General features: G+C 42.4%; 1 protein-coding gene across 2 annotated transcripts in view; it reads left to right on the forward strand.

Moving 5' to 3' along the window:
- Nucleotides 1-20653, forward strand: part of BASP1 (brain abundant membrane attached signal protein 1) — a 68764-nt gene that overhangs the window by 25714 nt on the left and 22397 nt on the right. The window contains exon 2 of one of the 2 annotated variants that reach the window (XM_039526790.1): nt 5700-5776. The exons of the other annotated variant lie outside the window; for it this stretch is intronic. The gene's annotated coding sequence lies outside the window, so the exon portion shown is untranslated. The remainder of the gene's footprint in view (nt 1-5699; nt 5777-20653) is intronic. 2 annotated transcript variants of the gene reach the window in all.

The raw sequence follows: 20653 nt of genomic DNA on the forward strand, positions 1-20653 counted from the left end.
TAGCTTATCACTCTTCAATTCATTGCTGCCCACATAAGAAATCTAAATCAGAGATCTCAGGTTGGCAAACTTGCAGTGCGTACATTTTTCTGATAAGTAACATGATGTTACAGAAACATGAGTAACCTAGCTGGTTGCTGAGGGGGGGACACTTTATTAGCAAAGGTGCTGATGCTTCATACTATTGCTTCCTCATCAACACAGGCTTTGACACCACTCACCTCCAGCTATTGGCTACCCATTTCCTGATTGTTTGGGAGCTGATAGTTGATTAGGTTCTGCTCAGATCCCCTCCAGCAGTGGGCAAGGGTAGGGTACACCTCAGCCAAAGCAGATGAAGCAAGAAGAGCTGGGTGGCGTTCTGTACTGGCACGATGGGCAGCCAGACCAGATTTGAGTGGTGTTATGACCCGGCACATGGACTCCTGCTCCCAGTCCTGGGTTGCACTCCATGAGTTTTCATGAGATAATCAGTTGTGAGACCTAAGGTGTTTGCTGAGTGCACTTAGAAGTTGTAACCCATTATAAACCATTTGTCCCTTCTGTTAGGATACGGATTAGTGACCTAACATCCCAGGCTGAATCTTTGATTGGCACACAGTTCTTACAAAACCTTTCAGTTGAGATTTATTCTCCTATTGAGTGGCAGCTGTACCAAAGTCATAAACTGCCTTATCTGCTACTTGATTACATTGACCCACATCTATTAATTTTATAGGCTTCCATTTGGAAGTTGGAGCCAGAGTGTGACATAGTAGGGCAATGGAGCCTTAGTTTTGGAGACACTTTGAAAATATATAATGACTAGTCCTGGAGTGGATTTGATGTTGTGGCATGCAAAACAAGACTGTCCTACAAGCTCATGCTAAGTCAGTTCAAGCACTAATAGTTGTATTTATTATAGTAGATCAAGAATGCCAAACACAAACCTGGCTCCAGCTACTAAGTATTTCACTCTGGACTGGATTGCCAAGAAGTTATAAATTCTTTTTCTGGCTTCCAGGCTGCTGTTGCATTGACTTTGCATTGCTGGAGGCAAGGCCATCTAGCATGTGACTAAGAGAAAGCCTAAAACCTTTCCCCAAACCATTAATTCTGCTGGGAATGCACAACTCAGACGGAGAGAGAGCCTTCATTAATTTATTTCAAAGACCAGAAGATACAGTTTAAAGAGTAGACTTACTGCAGAATGGAAGAAACATGCTCCTAGATCTGGCCAGCTACTAACTGCAGTGGAGCAAAAGTAGCAGTTGGCTTAAATAAGATTGGTGCTTTCACAATAGTGTGTGGCAATTTGTAGTTAAGATCTCTGGAGTTTCTTTTAGTTCTGTTTGTGGCTGAGTATAACAACTGATTTTTTGACAAGCTCTTGTTTCTGGGCTGCTCAGAACTGATGATTTATTCACTTATTTTTTGGTTATCTTACCACTGTTCTCTGCTTTGGAAACCAATTTACACAGGTGGTCTTTGTATTGAGAAGAAATAACATTGTCATTCCCTTCTCCTAGCAGCCCTAATGAAGTCCAAGGCTGAAGTATTTTTTGCTTTCACACTTCTCTTGGCAAGTGCTGACAATGTGGCTCATCAATCAGGTAGAAATAGTCTTCTTCTGCTGCTGCCCCTACTTTTATCCCTTTGGTATGACAAGTGTATGGGAAAGAAGCCTGTGTTCTTTTGCAATCTGGGATTGGTTTGTTCGTTTCATGAGACTTTTAGCTACCAGGTCTATCTGTGCCAATGCCAGAGCCAACCAAAGTGGAGCCAGGCGAGGTACTGAGAATTTAACTTAATTGTTTATATGACTGATTTTTAATTATGGAAGACTAAATTTTGTGGAACTATTTTGGGCAAAAAAAGTATTATTTATCACTTGGCTTGTTCCCTCTCCTTGGAGATCCTCATGGGAAAAGTTGCAAATATGCTACCAGTACTGAAGCTTACTTTCTCCCAGGATCCACTAAACATAGCTCACTAGCCTCTGAATCCTCCCTTTCTACTTCCTCATGCTTTCATAATGCAGTCACTCGTGAAACGTCACTTGTATACTTGTTTAGATACCGAATTAAACTTCATGATCTTCTGAAAAATACTTGTACTTTTTTTGCTACTGGCACTAGAATCCTCACTGCTTGGGCTTTGACAAATATTTACACTTTGCTTTGGGAGTCCACTTAGAAAGGTTAGGCACTTAGGAAGTATTATCTATGTGTGTGGAAAGTTGTAATGTGCACCAAATGTAGTTGATGTAAAAGCATCTCATCTAGTATAGTTCAAGAGTGACATGCCACTTTAACTTGTCAAGAGTCCTTGGTGATTGTGTGTTTGAAGATGTGTGGGAGCTGTAGAAATGTGATTTTACCGGTCCATTCCTTAAACAGATATGTATGTACTTCAGTACTTGCATGGTAGTACAACATTAGGATTAATGATTACCGAACGACCTACATGAGTCTTATTCTGTTAGACCTCTCTTAAAAAGTGCTGAGCTAAAACAGGTTTTTGCAAAGTGTTAGGGCTTGTGTATTAAGGCTGTTTATGAACATAAAACTGGTTGAATTAAATGAAATGTCCAGGATATCAACCTGTTTGGGCCATCTATGAAATTATTTAAATCTAAAATCTAGTGGCGTCCCCAGGTTTTGAAATTTTTTTCTTTAACTTGCATTTATATTTTTTTCCTCTCACTATGTAGTGAATATTATCAGCTTGAACTTCCTTTACCACTTTTCAATTAGCTTGTACACAGCTACATAGCAGAAACCACAAATGTACAGTAAGATTACTTCATTGGCATCCTATTGCTTGCACTGACCCAATACTACATTATCTTTCCGCACAGGCATTTGGCTGTGAATCTCACCTCTTTATGAACTATGCTCTGGGGAATGAACAAAAGGTAGCCATGTTGTAATGCTAAGAAAAACAGCAATTTAAAATGTCTTTGTCTCTAAAACATTCCTAGCTCTCAATCTGATTATTCTGATTATCTTCTTGAAAACAGGTTGAAGGTCGGACTATGGTGCTATTGTTTGTTCATTTATTTTAACTTTGACTATCCCTTAACTCCTTGGTGCTTGAAATCACATGGCCACCTTAAAAAGCCCTTCAGAATTTCACTTATGTGCAAACTTGAAAGATAACATTCCTACCTTCCTGCATAACAGGATCCTTGTGTAAATTGTAAGGTTAGGCAGATTTGGAATGGGAGACAACTGGAAGTTGTCTATTTGTGGCAAAATAGGAGGGGATGAATAACTGGCATAGCCAAGGCAGGTACTGTCTCTTTTACTGAAAACACTTGTGTGTTTTAATTCAAACAAGGTCATGTTAACGTGCAAGTTCTGATTGTAGGGTAATACTGAGTTCTTGGGAATTATTACGCTTCAGGTTATAAATTATCTGAATCACAACCAATACTAATTTGCAATCTTGTCCTCACCCTCTTTGCAGGACAAAAAACTTCACATAGACTGAACCTAGGGTATCTTCTCACGTAGAGCTGGTGCATCCAGAACAGCAATGTGATGCATAGTTGGGGCCTGATCCAAAGTCCATTGAAGTCAATAGGAAAACTCCTGTTGACTTTAATGTCCCCTTGGTGAGAGGGAAGATTGTACAGTCACTACCTATGCTATACCTGTTCTGTGCAGGAACAGAAGACTTCATTCTTTGGTGATGTCAATTGAACAAGTATTAAAAATTCATGTATGAACCTTTCATGTATCCACACAACCCAAACTTAGCAATGACAATGCAATTGTAAACATTTGTGCCACACATGGGTTTATGAGCTTGCATAAACTGTTTTGTTAGTAATATTTCAATATATACAGTTAGGTTCTGCTATCTTCCTGGAATGTCATAAGGATACTTCTGAGAGTTCTTTTTTTTTTTTAACTGAGGATATGTTTTTAAACACATTAAACTTTTCTTCGAATTACTGCTAATTTGTGTTTACAGACTAATTTGAAATCCTACCTCTGTTCTATAATATGTAGAGGTTAAGGTGGGTTTAATCTATTTATTGTTAAGGTGGGAACTGAACACTCAAGTGATCTACTGATTTTTTTTTTAAACAGTTATATTTGATTTGAGGATGTAATTAGGTTGTTCATGAAAAGTAGGTTATTTGTTAATATCCTCAACAGCTGAATTTTAGGCCCTGATCCTGCAACATCTTGGGCAGGGCAGACTCCCTTTGAAGTCAATAGTATTATGGTATGGTATGGTATTTATGTTGCAAGACTAAAGGCCTTAAGGACCAGGCTAAATATTATTGAAACTGATAGACTCCTATTGACTACAGTAGAAACTGGATTGGGGCCCTAAATCAGAATCCATTACAGTAGTTTGAACTTTACGCTGGTCAACAGCAGTAAGATTATATAGAAACTGTACTCTTGGCTAGCCAAACATTATCCAATTAGCTGGCTCACAACATATTGAAGCTCAAAAGGCTCTATACTTGAGACAAGGTATTCTGTGTTTGGTGAAATATTTGATGAGGCTCATCTTGCTCTCTTAGTCACTGTTGGAAATAAGCATATTTGAAGTGAGGAACACAAAATTGCCGCTAAAAATTGTAAATATTCTGAGAAGCATTGTCTGGGAATGATTTTGGGGAGAGAGCATGGGAAAAAGGGGGAAACATACATGGATATAAGGAGGGTTGATTGACCCCCTGCCTCCCAAAAAAAGTGGGGGGTTTATTGTGTGGTAGTTATTTCTGCTGCAGCTTGATTGACTTAGTTACCCAGCCCAGTGAGCAAAATAAAAACAACAGCGAATCTGTCAGGAATAGCCTTTAGTGAGAAGCACTACTGCTCATTTGGACTGGAATTGGAATGATGGGACCTGAAAAAGAACCTGGACTACCAGAAGCCACAGGCCTATAGCCTGTTGGTAATCACCTCTCCACCCATGAAACAACAGCCCTCCCTTGTAAACAAAGCATAGTCAATCTCCAGTTCGTGTTGAAAGAGAAATCATAGGAATAGGCAACTTGTACACTCCATAAGGGAGTGGGTGGGTATGTAAGAGGAGGGGCTGGTTTTCTATTATAGTACTGTAGTTAGAAAAAGTGGGATTATTAATCCTTTAGAAAAATTTCACTTAACCAAAATACCTAAATTTATCTTTCTCGGTAAATTGCAGGAAAATACACTTTACTATATTGTGAATCTTTAAGTCGACATGGATGTTGGTTTTCCTTGTTGCTATGGGAACAGTGCTAATGGGTGCTGCAAAAAGATCAGAAACATCAGTGTTTGACTTGAGTCCTTTTCTAGAAGCCTGACACCATGTCCACTGAGGACTTGCGTCTCTGGCACCTGAAGCTCTAAGACTCTTTTAAGATTGTCTCACTTCCCAAAACAAGTCAGTCCCTTTCCCCTCTATGCTTGGCCTTTCATCCAAATGCCAGCAGAGCTCTGTCTATAATGGCTTTCTTGGTTACCATTTCTTGGCTTGGCTAAATAAAATGCAGTTCTAGAACTTGCGAAACAAAACAAAAATGGAATGATCAGAAATAGCTTTACTATTACAGCTTAATATGATCTTCATGCTATCAGAAAATTTTGTCACAGAGTGACATAGGCTCTCACATACTATAGTGGCAAAGACCATGTAGCTCCCTGGACAGAGTGGATTAACAAAATAAATCCTAAAAACAAATGCTTGTGTTCCTTTATTTCTTGCAGTTGCCAGTTAGCTTTTTGGAAGTGATGGAGCTGGAAGAAGAAAATACTTCCTAAATATGTAATATTCAAACTCAATGGTAAATATATATACAAGTGCTTGAAAGTTAACTCTTTATCTAAATATAAAGAGAAATGCCCAGTTTACTATAAAAAGTCTTGTCTGCATAAAATTTAAATTTTGACTGTTAAATATAAGTTGATGTTTAGATGGTGTCCTGCATTATACTATTGGTGTCTCAAATACATTATACTGTGCATTGCTGTCCCACCCTCCCTCCCTCAAGAACTGTGGCAAAACAAAATGTATGTTTTATGAGACTATCCTCGTCAGAACAATCTTAAATAAATATGGTGTTTGTGTGTTGGGGAGAAGTAACACACTTTGATAGAGTAAAATTTAACATATCAAGAACCACGAGATAGGTGAAGTATGAGGCTGGTGTTTATGATATTACTGTTTACAAAATGAACCTCTCAAACCTTCGCATAACAATCTATCAACAACTCACTGAAGAGAACAGGAGAACACAGGATAACCAGAGTCCATTCTTAGCATGCTCATGAATTATGGACAAAATACTCCATTAGGAAAGAGCTATGGAATGGGATTATACACTTACCTCCTGTGAAAAGAAGATCTAACTCATAATCTTCAATTTGGGTAGGAATTTTAGTAGAGATGAACTAAATTTGGGGCCCGCATCACACCACCCCCCTGCCCAGTGCCCCACCCTTATGCCCAGTGCCCCCTTGCCTAGAGACCTCCTCCACAGATTTCTATGCCCAGCCCCCACCCCTCCTAGACACCTCCCCCGCTGGCCTCCCACCACAACTGCACAGCACCCTGCACAACACACCGCTTGCCCTGTGCCCCTTGCCCATAGACCTCCCCACTGCCCACCACCTTCCTCACAGTCCCACCATCACAGCTGCACAGCACCCCATGTTCCTGAGGGGATTCTGCACCAAAAAATTAAAAATTCTATGCACAATATTTTAAAATCCTGCAAATTTTATTTGTTAATAAATAAATGTGGAGACACCAACATGGCAGTGGGGAGCACAGACCACTGGTTGCACAGAGGTGGGAGATTACCCTGAAACTACCTCCCACCCCACCCCAGGACAGGGACTCAGCAGTGAGGCTTCAACCAACCCTGACACAGTGCAAGGGTCAGACCTGGCCCAGAAACACCCTGGGGCCCTGCCTCCCTGTGCCAGGTGCACCAGGTGTGGCTGAGCAGGCTCAGCCCAGCAGCAGGATCCAAGTGCAGAGGGACTTAGTGTGGGGGGATCCAGCCAGATGGGGGTAAGAGAGTTCTCTGTGGGGCAATATGGGTGCGGGTGGCTCAGTGGGAGATCTGGATGCACAGAAGCTCATTGGGGGGTTCCAGGTGTAGGGGCAATGATCCAGGTGAAGGTGTTTGAGGCTCAGTGGGGGAGGGGTCTAGGTGCAGGGGAGGTGGGTTCATTTGGGTGGGAGTCCAGGTACAGGTGGTTGGGGCTCAGTGGGGAGGGTGTGTGTGGTGGGGCTCAGTGAGGTGGTACAGATGCAGGGGAGGTGGGGCTTGTTGGGGTGAGGGTTCGATGGGCCTGCTTAACAGGGGAGCCCCAACTTCTGCTAAGGGGATGTGCATGCTGGGCTCCAGCTTCCCCCATCCCATGCCCCTTCCCCACCGCTCTATCTCCTCCCCAGGCTTGGGGGGCAGGGGGAAACTGCCCCCCAGCATGAGCCACTGTAGCGGAGCAGGCTGGGGTCACTCCACTTCCTGCAGCCCGGTGAGTGCAGGGTGGGCCCGACCCCTGCTGCAGTCCCCCCAGGACGCATAGCTCGGGGGCGGGGGGTGAGCTTGTGAGGGAAGGGGCGGGGGCGGAGCAAGGGCGGCTCAGTTGGCTTGGGGATCGGTCTGGCCAGGGCCCCTTCTGACTCTGGGCTCGGCGCCATGGTAAACCTGGTACTGCACATATCTACACATTTCAGTGGAAAGCAACCTGCGTCCATGCTGTAGTGTGTAGCTACGCATGTCAGTGAAAGGCTCTGGCAGAGAGAGGCAGCAGGGAAAGGCTTCAGCAGCTCTCTGCTGCCACCCCCATCCCAGAGTCTTTCCCTTCTGCTGGACCCTTTCCCTCTGGCAGGGAAGGCTCTAGCAGCAGGGAGCTGGTGAAGCCTTTCCCTGCTGCTGGAGCCTTTTCGTGCAGGGGCGAGGCAGTAGCACTGTAGCTGGGGAGATGCAGCTTGGGTGTGTAGAGAGAGACATGTAGGGCATAGAATCATAGAATCTCAGGGTTGGAAGGGACCTCAGGAGGTCATCTAGTCTAACCCCCTGCTCAAAGCAGGACCAAACCCAACTAAATCATCCCAGCCAGGGCTTTGTCAAGCCTGACCTTAAAAACCTCTAAGGAAGGAGATTCCACCACCTCCCTAGGTAACCCATTCCAGTTCTTCACCACCCTACTAGTGAAAAAGTTTTTCCTAATGTCCAACCTAAACCTCCCCCTCTGCAACTTGAGACCATTACTCCTTGTTCTGTCATCTTCTACCACTGAGAACAGTCTAGATCCATCCTCTTTGGAACCCCCTTTCAGGTAGTTGAAAGCAGCTATCAAATCCCCCCTCATTCTTCTCTTCTGCAGGCTAAACAATCCCAGTTCCCTCAGCCTCTCTTCATAAGTCATGTGCTCCAGCCCCCTAATCATTTTTGTTGCCCTCCGCTGGACTCTCTCCAATTTATCCACATCCTTCTTGTAGTGTGGGGCCCAAAACTGGACACAGTACTCCAAATGAGGCCTCACCAGTGCTGAATAGAGGGGAATGATCACATCCCTCGATCTGCTGGAAATGCCCCTACTTATACAACCCAAAATGCCATTAGCCTTCTTGGCAACAAGGGCACACTGTTGACTCATATTCAGCTTTTCGTCCACCGTAACCCCTAGGTCCTTTTCTGCAGAACTGCTGCCCAGCCATTCGGTCCCTAGTCTGTAGCAGTGCATGGGATTCTTCCGTCCTAAGTGCAGGACTCTGCACTTGTCCTTGTTGAACCTCATCATATTTCTTTTGGCCCAATCCTCTAATTTGTCTAGGTCCCTCTGTATCCTAGCCCTACCCTCCAGCGTATCAACCACTCCTCCCAGTTTAGTGTCATCTGCAAACTTGCTAAGGGTGCAGTCCACACCATCCTCCAGATCGTTAATGAAGATATTGAACAAAACCGGCCCCAGCACCGACCCTTGGGGCACTCCACTTGATACCGGCTGCCAACTAGCCATGGAACCATTGATCACTACCCGTTGAGCCCGACCATCTAGCCATTTTTCTATCCACCTTACCGTCCATTTATCCAGCCCATACTTCTTTAACTTGCTGGCAAGAATACTGTGGGAGATTGTATCAAAAGCTTTGCTAAAGTCCAGAAATAGCACATCCACTGCTTCCCCCTCATCCACAGAACTGGTTATCTCATCATAGAAGGCAATTAGGTTAGTCAGGCATGACTTGCCCTTGGTGAATCCATGCTGACTGTTCCTGATCACTTTCCCCTCCTTTAAGTGGTTCAGAATTGATTCCTTGAGGACCTGTTCCATGATTTTTTCAGGGACTGAGGTGAGACTGACAGGCCTGTAGTTCCCTGGATCTTCCTTCTTCCCTGTTTTGAAGATGGGCACTACATTAGCTTTTTTCCAGTCATCCGGGACCTCCCCCAATCGCCATGATTTTTCAAAGATAATGGCCAATGGCTCTGCAATCTCATCGGCCAACTCCTTTAGCACCCTCGGATGCAGTGCATCTGGCCCCATGGACTTGTGCTCGTCCAGCTTTTCTAAATAGTCCCAAACTACTACTTTCTCCACAGAGAGCTGGTCACCTCCTCCCCATACCATGATGCAGAGTGCAGCTGTCTGGGAGTTGACCTTGTCTGTGAAGACAGAGGCAAAAAAAGCATTGAGTACACTAGCTTTCTCCACATCCTCTGTCACTAGGTTCCCTCCCTCATTCAGCAAGGGGCCCACACTTTCCTTGACTTTCTTCTTGTTGCTAACATACCTGAAGAAACCCTTCTTGTTACTCCTAACATCTCCGGATAGCTGCAACTCCAAGCGTGATTTGGCCTTCCTAATTTCACTCCTGCATGTACTTGGGTACATACCCACACCCTTCAGGCATGTCTTTACTCACCTAAGCCGTGCCTCACTGTCTACACTGCTACTTAAACCCTGGCAGGGAGGCTATCCGCCTACATACTCAATATGCCGCTGAAAGAAGCATGCAGCATAGATGTAGCCTAAGACAAATAAAACCTTTGGTTTTCCCTCTCATGTAGAACCTCTGGTCTCAATTTCCCACTGCCCCGTACTTTTATATAGCGATTTATGCCAGTGCAAAGAGAATGTAAAATTATATTGTTTGGTGCGGGCAGAAGAGAATCAGGCTTTTCATATGCTGTGAATTGCACAGAAAGCATCCAGTGGTGAGGGGAGACCATTATTGACATGGTTTAGAGCTGTGATTATTGGGGCAGGGGAGGGGGAAATGATTGGGGATGGGGCTTTAGGAAGTCACAAGGAAACATATATCTGCAGGCCCTCTGTAGGCATGGGTGTGGCCTCTGGTGGAGATGGAGATGAGAGGAGGTCTTAGCAGAGCTCAGCTGAACTTCTGCCTGCTCTGTGTGAGGCACAAGATGGAATGACCTGTCGAAAACTCCACAAGGAAGACCTCATTGGATTTTCCTTCCTCAGGTCCTTTCCCTATATTTTTGCCATGGGAGGGGTGATCTGGCTTGTGACAGTGTTTGATATAAAACAAGAGATGGGATATAGCCCTTCTAGGAATGTTCTCCAGAGACTAGGCTCTCTTCCCACCTAAAAATGACCAACAAACAAACACAACCCCCCAAATGAGACCAAAACCATACAAAACTCTACTGCGCACTACTCTCAGTTTTTAAGTTACCCTCTGTTTAGCAACCAATTGGCTTCTACAAAAATCAGTGTGTCTGAAAGCCTTGGTGGGCTGCAAAGATGTAACTTTGACTTAAGGCTTAGAAAACCAATGAACAATGAAAATGACAGTGCTTTTGGCATAAAACCCCCAGAAATATCAGTGCTAATCTGATATAATTTATCTGACATTAACTAATTACACATTCAATTCACTTTCTGTAGAGTATCTTGCAAAATAGAACTTCACTTTCTAGAAGCATACTGATCAATGCGCATTCATCGTTCACAATAGAATAGCCACAGCACCAGTATACAGTCTTAGTTTAGTCTCTGTTCAGAACTTCTTTTTAGTTTTGTAACCCAGCACCATCAAATCTTTTGCCTTCAAGTTCAACACACATGATTTTCTTGGCAACCAATCCTCTTCTCGTGTCCAGCTGTGACCCCAAATGACTTAATATGCTTGACATCCGAAACACAATGCTGTAGGTAACAGAGCCAGAATGCTTCAATAGACAAGTGTAAAACAGAAAACTGTGGGAAAAGTAGAAAGTAGACAAAATGAGTTCAATCATCTAACCAAACTATGCAAAAAAATCCACTGGTTTCTTTACAAACATGAAACTCCCGCTAGGTTGCTAAGCCTGTGGGATGGGCTATTTTTCTTATGGGGGTGGGGGAAATAAACTCAGGCAAAAGTGATTTTGGTTGTATTTTGATTTCAGAGTGTAGTTGAAACTTTAAATCTGAGTGGGAGTGGGGGTTGCTTGAGAATACAGAAACCCACATAGACCTATAATACTCATGTTAGCACTTAAGTATCTGATAAGGATTAGTCTTGCTTAGCTTTATGGAGACCTGCTAGTAATTCGTGAAGAGTGAATACATAACTAAAGCTTGAATATGTCCATGCACTAAGTTTGAGGAAATGGCTTAGTGTCCATTGTTTCAGTATGGAATAGATGTTTTACTCTGTGACTGGAAGTTCTGCCTATAAAGCGGAATAAATAGTCTTTAGGAGTGATAATACCTCACCTTTGTGAAAGGATGGGTGATGAGATACGGAACCTTTCAAACAGTGCTTAATTTGCAATGAAAGAGGTGCTGGGGCTCAAGCAAATTTTTTTGCTTTCTGAACTGACATGGTAAACCTAGAGGTGTCAGTAATTGGTAATCCTGGCTGGTTAGGGTGTAGCTGGAAAGTACACAGCCAATAGTTCTTTGGATATTTGTGATACACCCTATTGCTCTCAGCCCATTCCTGATCAGCAGGTGTGTACATAAAAACTGGCACATTTCAATTTCTAAACAGAGAGGCCAATGGGAATGGAGAATTAACTTTGCTCTACTCCTAAAGTGAGTAGCTTCAGGTCAGATTTGAGGCAAAATGGCAGGATAGCTTGAGGAAGCTTGCTGCACCATTCCCATACTGAATTTGCTCTGTAGAGAGGGAACAAAGTTTTCTGTCAAGTAGCTTAGTTTCCTTCTTACAAAATGTAAATGCCCTTTAGATAATGGAAAACTTTCTTTCCTGGTAAATCTAATCTCAGCCGTGGTCTTATATTTCCATTGATTAAAATACAAAATATGTCTGACAAAAGCTACTCTCCATCAGCCCCTAATCCTTTTTATTAGCAGATCTACCAATAGGTCAGTCATGTTATATGAAGGAGGAGTGGGCTTTGTTTCTCTAGTTCAGCCCAGTATTTATTTTCCATGAGAAAATTCAGACTGTAAATGAAGTCAGGTTTTTAATTTTACCATCTGATGGCACTGTAGTATTCCACACACTGTGATTTATATCTCTGGAAGGTCAGATGTGATGTGGCCTCATAGTAAAGGCTTTAGTTACACATACTTTTTAAACAATTACTCTGAATTTGTATGTCTGATAACACTTTGCAGCATATTGCTGAGATGTTTGCTGAGGCAGTGTTGTAATTCACAATGTTTGTCTGAAATATGCACCCTGGTTCTACAATGGGAAAATAACCCTCTAGAGTTGTAAAACTTGTTTTCTTTGGCTATTAGCTTGCAGGGAGCAGATCTTGGTCTTCATCTAGGTACAGCATTTTGGTATTTGAGTCCTCTCATCAGAGCATATCTCCAACAACTGAGGATCCTGAACAGTATCTGTGATATGACATGTTGGCATGCAATACCCTGGTGACCTTTTGGTAAATTTGTTAAATCTAGAGTTTAGTAAAGCAAAACCAACTATAGTGTCTTTGAACTGGTATTCCTAGTTCACAGCCCATAATTCAATTACCCAACCTGACACATCAAGTCTTCTGGGTCTCCTTGTGTCTCTATTGGCCTCAGCCATCTTCCTTATTAGGCTGATTGGAAGGGGATGTCATTGACAGAGCCCAAGCCAGTAATCCACTCCTGACTCATCCTATCCTGAGACCAGAGTCTATTATCCTCCCATTTTCTGAACTAGGGACACTGGCCCCCAGCCCTGTAAAGCTACTCTGTGTGGGCAGACCTCAGTGAAGTCAATGGGGCTCTGCCTGTGCCGATGTCCCTCCCCTACATACCGCTTACAGTAGTGGACACCGTCAATTCCAAAGCATCCAACCTTGAACAAAATACTGAGAGCTTATTCTAAGGTCCCAGTTAAAATTCAGTCTTCTAAATTTTGAATCGTCACCCTTTGAAACAGTTCCCTTAAAATGACAGAATTGCATCCTTTTGTCACCGATTACTGAAATGTGTGTTTAGCATTGCTAACAACTTTTACTATTTGAGTTAAGCAACGCAATTATTCTTAACAGTGTCCTTTTGTAAAGGCTGTATTTCAGCTTTGCAATATTAACTGTATAACCAGTAAGGCAGGTGGGAAGAACTGTACCGATCATGGCTAAAATTTTCAAAAGCACTTAAGTCCTAAAGATTTTGGCACACAAGTCTTTGGGACTTAGACTAAATAGTGACTGAAGTGCTTTTGAAATTTCCCCACTATATAAATAAAAATGTGTACTTCAAAAAACAAATTAATCTTTCCTCTCTTCCTTCCGTGGAAGAAGCCTGCTCTCTGTTGCAGCATTGTAATAACACATTGATTTATACGTTAGTTACCTAGTGAAGAGGATAATACATAATACAAACATGCCATTTAGAAAGGCAACAGTACTCTGAACAGATTTCAGAACTTTTTTTTTTTCTAATCTAGACAATAGAAAGCAGCTACTTATAGCAAAACAGATTTGCTGATTAACTAATAATTGTAGTGTAATCAGGTTGGGGGAGAAGTGGAGTTGAATGTCTGGAACAAACTGTCAAAATGGCCTACCAAGCAGCTAATTTCAAGTTCCCATAGATTCAATTGTGGTTCCTTTATGCTCCATAACTAATTAACATGACAATAAATTTCAAATGACTAATGTATTAGACTGCTCTAAGAAAACTAAGAGAGCAACAGAAAGTGCAAGTGAACAATGAAAGGCATATAGTAACAGACTCTTAAAAACTCAGAAGACTGATGGATGAGAATGAATTATGTATGAAATCTTGCAGTCATTTACAATAACTAGTTAGTAGATTACCTTATCAATGTCACAAAAGTGAGGGATGGTAAGACTCAATTGGTGCTCTCTGCTCCCCACAGAGACTTCTTAAGAATCTCTGATTCAAGACTAAAAAATTCATATCTTTCTAGAAATTATAGTCACTCGAGGGTGATGTCTTTTTAAGATCTGCTCTTGTTAATTTGTGGATGAAAAATTGGTAAGCGTGTTCTTTCTTTAGGCTAGAATCAGCGACATTGGAAGCCTCTCTCTCCTTCCACACTTTTGAACATATCATGTACAGGGCACTTCAGCTTCCTTTTTCTCCATTCTCACCCTTTCTTTGTGGCCTTGTTCAGAGGTTCTTTGTCAGGCTTGTTTCTACTGACTAGGAATGATACCAGCTGCATCTGACTCTTGAATGCAGAGGTTAATTAATTCTTTAGCTTGCTTCATTTTACTTGGTGCTCATCTCAAGAGAAACAGAGGCATATGTAGTCTATACATATGGATTCTAAATAGTTGACTAGTTACTTAGCACATTATTTATGCTTTGCAATAATCTACTGAATGACAGGTTAGTAGTGTTAGTGTCTCTGTGTAAAAATATTAATATATCCAATTCACTGTTTATGAAGGTTCCACATGTTTTGCTCCTCTCCCCAATATGCATGCAGCATGCCAACCCTAAACATTTAAAAATTAGTCACAGCTCCAAGAATCATGAGTAGCTTAAAAATCATGAGACTTCAATTGAAAAAAAATCTATACATTTCTTTTTTTTTTTTAAACCTTTTAAGGTTCCTGATTTCAAAGTTTTCTCTGCAACTATAAGGTCTAGAAATGAAAGCTGAGATTAATTTGTAATGACTTCTGGAGCTGGTCTTTAAGAAAAACTCCAGATATCATGAAACTTGTGATAAAATCCTGTGGTGACATTGTGCATGTGTTTTTAATATAACCACATAGAGTTCACATGGAACTGAACACCACAGTTATAATACAAGCTGATTTACCGTCCGAACTCTATGTTATCACTTACTCAAGAACCTCTACAAATTCTTTTTGGTATGCACGACATTTTCCATGCTTGTCTCTGACTTTTTCATCCATGTTTGTAAGTTTCCCTCAGTTTTAAAAAAAATCTACTCTTTTTTTAATCTTTTGCACTTACACAACACAGATGGCTGTGTGACAAAGTGGGGCTGTTCTTAATGTTTCCTCTGAATACTGTGTGGGTGCCTCAGTTTCTGGCTGACACTCTGTCTCCTGGCAACTAATGGCCCATGCCCTTCCCCCCTGCAAGGGGATGCTAAAGGTGTGGGAGAACAAAGAGGTCAGGTGACCACTTGGCCTGGAAAAGGAACTCAGCAGAGAAGGAGGGGAGGGGCTGGAGGGGGTTTCAGTTTGGAGCTGGCTGGGGACGGGAAGTGAGGGCCGACAGGGTTGTCTGGCTTGCTGGGCCCCAGAATGAACCCGGCTGAGGGGTCCCGTTCTCTGTACCTACAAGCTCTGTTTTAGACCGAGTTCCTGTCATCTAATAAACCTCTGTTTTACTGGCTGGCTAAGAGTCATGTCTGACTGCGAAGTGGGAGTGTGTGCAGGACCCTCTGGCTTCCCCAGGACCCCACCTGGGCAGACTCGCTGTGGGAAGCACACGGAGGGGCATATGCTGAATGCTCCAAGGTCAGATCCAGGAAGTTGAAGCCGTGTGAGCTTCTTGCCCTGAAGACAGTCTGCTCCAAGGGAGAGGAGGCTCCCCAAAGTCCTGACTGGCTTTGTGGGGAGCAGTTCCAAAGCATTGCCCGGGGACTCCGTGACAGGCTGAACCTGGACATTTGACCTGCAAACAGTGCTTATTTTTGAAGCCTATTCAATTTTTTAAAAAGAATTTGACTGTCTAGCTGGCAGCTGGAAAGTAAGTTCTGAATGTGCTCAGTAAACACTTAGGATGGGATTTTCAAAAGCATTTTGTTGGCCTAACTCTGCTCCCATTGACTTTAATGGGAGTAGAGTTAGGCCAAAGTTGTGTGATTTTGAAAATCTTATCCCTGATGGTTTTTTTTTAACAGAGTCTAAACAAGAAATGCATTTCTTGACTTTTTTAAACTGTGCAGATTTAAGTTTGCAGTAACTGTCTTTTTAGTCATACAGAAATACCCGCTAGTTGTATGTAAAAAGAAATATATTTTATGTCAAAACTTCAGGCCCAATTTTCATAGAATCATAGAAGTAGGAGTGGAAGGAACCTTGAGAGGTCAATTAGTGCAGTCCCCTGCTCTCATGGAAGGACTATGTAATGACAAGACCATTTCTGGTAGATGTTTGTCTAACCTGTTCTTAAAAACGTCTAGTGATGGAGATTCAACAACGTCCCTAGGCAATTTGTTTCAGTGCTTAACCACCCTGACAGTTAGGAAGTTTTTTTATAATGTCCAGCCAAAACCTCCCTTGCTGCAATTTAAGCCCATTGCTTCTTGACCTATTCTCAGAGGTTAAGGAGAACAATTTTTCTCCTCCTCCTTGTAACAACCTTTTATGTACTTGAAAACTGTTATCATGTCTCCCCTCAGCTTTCTCTTCTCCAGACTAAACAAACCCAATTTCTTCAATCTTTCCTCATAGGTCATGTTATTTAGACCTTAAATCATTTTTGTTGCTCTCCTCTGGACTTTCTCCAATTTGTCCATATCTTTCTTGAAATGTGGTGCCCAGAACTGTACACAGTACTCCAGATGAGGCCTAATCAGAGTGGAGTAGAGCAGAAGAATTACTTCTTGTGTCATGCTTACAACACTTCTACTTTTATATAAAAGTCAAAGGGGAAGAAGAGACTTAGAGGTTCCCTAAGTTGACTCTTGGGTTAGAGCTGAATAGATCTCAGAAAGTTAATTTGAAACTTCACAGATGCAGGCTTTAAAAGCATAGACCTTTATAACTGGTGGCTGTTCATATTTAACTGCTTGGGAGTTGGGGTTTCCAGGCAAGATTTGCTGCTTTCCAGCTCTACCAATACTATTCTCTAATTCAACATATATGGACTGCTCACTTACATACAGGTCAAAGCTTTTAAAATGGATATTCAAATTGGGAGTATTGAGAGTATGTGAAAACATACAGTAACATTCCTGCTGCTCCTTAAAGCAATTTATCCAGGTTCCCAGGGTTGAGCCAGTGCATTACAAATTAACAGAGCCAGAAGTGTACCCAGAAAGCCCAAGAAAGAAACCAGAACTCCACTGGCCATCACCTACAGTCCTCAGCTAAAACCTCTCTAATGCATTATCAGTGATCTACAACCCATCCTGGACAACAACCTCTCACTTTCACAGGCCTTGGGAGGCAGGCCAGTCCTTGCCCACAGACAACCCACCAACCTTAAGCATATTCTCACCAGTAACTGCACACCGCACCATAGTAACTCTAACTCAGGAACCAATCCATGCAAGAAACCTCGATGCCAACTCTGCCCACATATCTACACCAGCGACACCATCACAGGACCTAACCAGATCAGCCACAACATCACCGGTTCATTCACCTGCACGTCCACCAATGTAATATATGCCATCCTGTGCCAGCAATGCCCCTCTGCTATGTACATTGGCCAAACTGGACAGTCCCTACGTAAAAGGATAAATGGACACAAATCAGATATTAGGAATGGCAATATACAAAAACCTGTAGGAGAACACTTTAATCTCCCTGGACACACAATAACAGATTTAAAGGTAGCCATCCTGCAGCAAAAAAACTTCAGGACCAGACTTCAAAGAGAAACTGCTGAGCGTCAATTGATTTGCAAATTTGACACCATCAGCTCAGGATTAAACAAAGACTGTGAATGGCTAGCCAACTACAAAAGCAGTTTCTCCTCCCTTTGTATTCACACCTCAACTGCTAGAAGAGGGCCTCATCCTCTCTGACTGAACTAACCTAGTTATCTCTAGACTGATTCTTGCCTGCATATTTATACCTGCCTCTGGAAATTTCCACTACATTCATCTGACGAAGTGGGCATTCACCCACAAAAGCTTATGCTCCAATACATCTGTTAGTCTATCAGGTGCCACAGGACTCTTTGTCGCTTTTTACAGATCCAGACTAACACGGCTACCCCTCTGATACTTGGCATTGCAACAGAAATTTCAGTTCCTTGTTCTGTAGCTACATGGTAAAGCTTCTTGTCTAGCAGCCATGCGGCATATCCACAGCAATGCTACATTGATTGCTGTGGATATATAATGCTCTTGCTGATCTCTCCACATGAGTTGAGGTGTTGAAGGCTGTCCAAGCAATGAAAACTAACCAGCCTTCTGGTCCTGATGTCATTCCAGCTGAAGTTTTCAAACAGAGAGGAAATTTTCTCATTGACAAACTTTTTGAATTCTTCTCACATGTCTGGCTTCAAGAAACCATACCACGACAACTGATAGATGCCAACATTGTCACTATCTATAAGCGCAAAGGCTCAAAAAGCTATTGTGGTAATTACCGCAGCATGTCCTTGCTCTCTGTGGCCAGTAGGATTCTTGCACAGAGTCTCTTGAACCAGCTCCTGGCCCAAATCAGAGTTACAGGGCAGCTTTTGTGCTTAGCGGAGCATTGCTGACATAATTTCATCACTGGACAATTACAGGAAAAATGTCACAAATAGCATCAAACTTTGTACATTGTGTTTCTCGATCTAACCAAGCTTTGAACATGGTCAACTGCACTGCTCTCTGGAAATTGCTTGCTAAATTTGGGTGTCCATACAATTTATTAACATTGCTCAGCAATTGCGCAAAGGCATAGTTGGCAGTGTTAGTGTCGAATGGTGATCTAGCACATCCATTTCCGATCACGAATGGGGTGAAGTAAGGATGTGTCCTCGCTCCTAGCCTTTTTGGTCTGTTCTTCTCTGCAATGCTAGAGGAAGCCCCTCCATGGCTCTTCAAATGACATCTTTATATGCTTTTGCACTGGCAAGCTTTTTAATCACTCTCGTCTACATGTAAATACCAAGGTGATCGAAGTGTTGATCCAGGAACTGCTCTACACTGATGGTTTCCTGTTGGTGGCACACTCTGAAGCAGCACTGAAGATATTACAAACTGCTTTGCTGGGGCGGCTTGTAACTTTTCCTTACCATCAGTTGAACAAAAATGGAGGCTTTGTACCAGCCAGCTTCTCAACAACCTTAGCAAGATCTATCGAAATGTTTGAAAGTTACCACATTCCAAGCAGTCAAACTGTTTCCTTATCTTGGCAGCATGTAAAACAATGAAATGACAATCACTTACGAAGTAGACATGTGAATTAAGAAAGCCAGCACTGCATATGGTCGCCTCTATCACCAAATCTGGAAGCAATACCAAATCTGCCTATAAACAAAAATCAAAGCATATAATGCTGTTGTTTCACAACCACAGAACAATGCCGTGAGAACATGGACCTGTTATCAATTTCACTTTAAAAGGTGTGGTAGTTTCGATTTGTGACACCTACAACTGCTGGCATCAAATGGCAGGACCGGGTGTCCAACACGGAAATCTTGGCCAAAGCTGGTTCAGTCAGTATTGAGACTAATTTGATTTGATTTGCCCAGACATGTGATTCATATGCCCGAGACCTGTCTGTCCAAACAAATTCTATATTCCAAATTAAGTTCTGGCAACTGTAAGCATGGAGGGCAGATGAAATGCTTCAAAGATACCCTGAAATAAAAGCTGCACAAGACAAATATTTCTGATTTGATCTTTGAGCAACTGATAATTGATCATATTGCCCAGTGCTGCGTTGTAAGGGTGTGTGTCCATGACTTTGCACACAGCTGTTCTTCTCAGTTGGAAGTGCAGTGCCGGGTAAGGAAATAACATATCAGCTTAAGCAACACAACCAGGCAAATGATTGTGGTCAGTGCAGTCAATGTTAAGTATCAGAGGGGTAGCCGTGTTAGTCTGGATCTGTAAAAGCAGCAAAGAGTCCTGTGGCACCTTATAGACTAACAGACATTTTGGAGCATGAGCTTTCGTGGGTGAATGCCCACTTCGTCGGATGCATGTAGTGGAAATCTCCAGGGGCAGGTGTGTATATATATATGCAAGTGAGACGCAAGAAGGACTCTTTGCTGCCACAGGACTCTTTGCTGCTTTTACAGTCAATGTTGTAGATCTTCACAGGTTGGTCTCTGGAGCTGTGCAAAGACCCATTAGTACAAACTGTGACTGTTGTTGATGTTGTTGTCCTTGAAATCGGGGTGACTATTGTTGCATTGCTGCATCTGTACTGTTGAGATTTTAATTACATAAATGGAAGAAAGTTTAAAACTTCTGGTTTACAAAATGATTCTGCCTTATTGCAAGTATGGAGTAGCTACAACTCAACACCTTATGCAGGAGAAAAGCTGCTATATACATAACTTTGAATTTCCTAACTTGTGTGATTTTTAACATTTGTGTTGATTTGGAATTTAAAAAAGAAGGAACCTTGAAGCACTTCTGAACTTCTTCATACAAC

Source organism: Mauremys reevesii, linkage group 2 (assembly GCF_016161935.1).
Source record: "Mauremys reevesii isolate NIE-2019 linkage group 2, ASM1616193v1, whole genome shotgun sequence".
NCBI lineage: Eukaryota > Metazoa > Chordata > Testudines > Geoemydidae > Mauremys > Mauremys reevesii.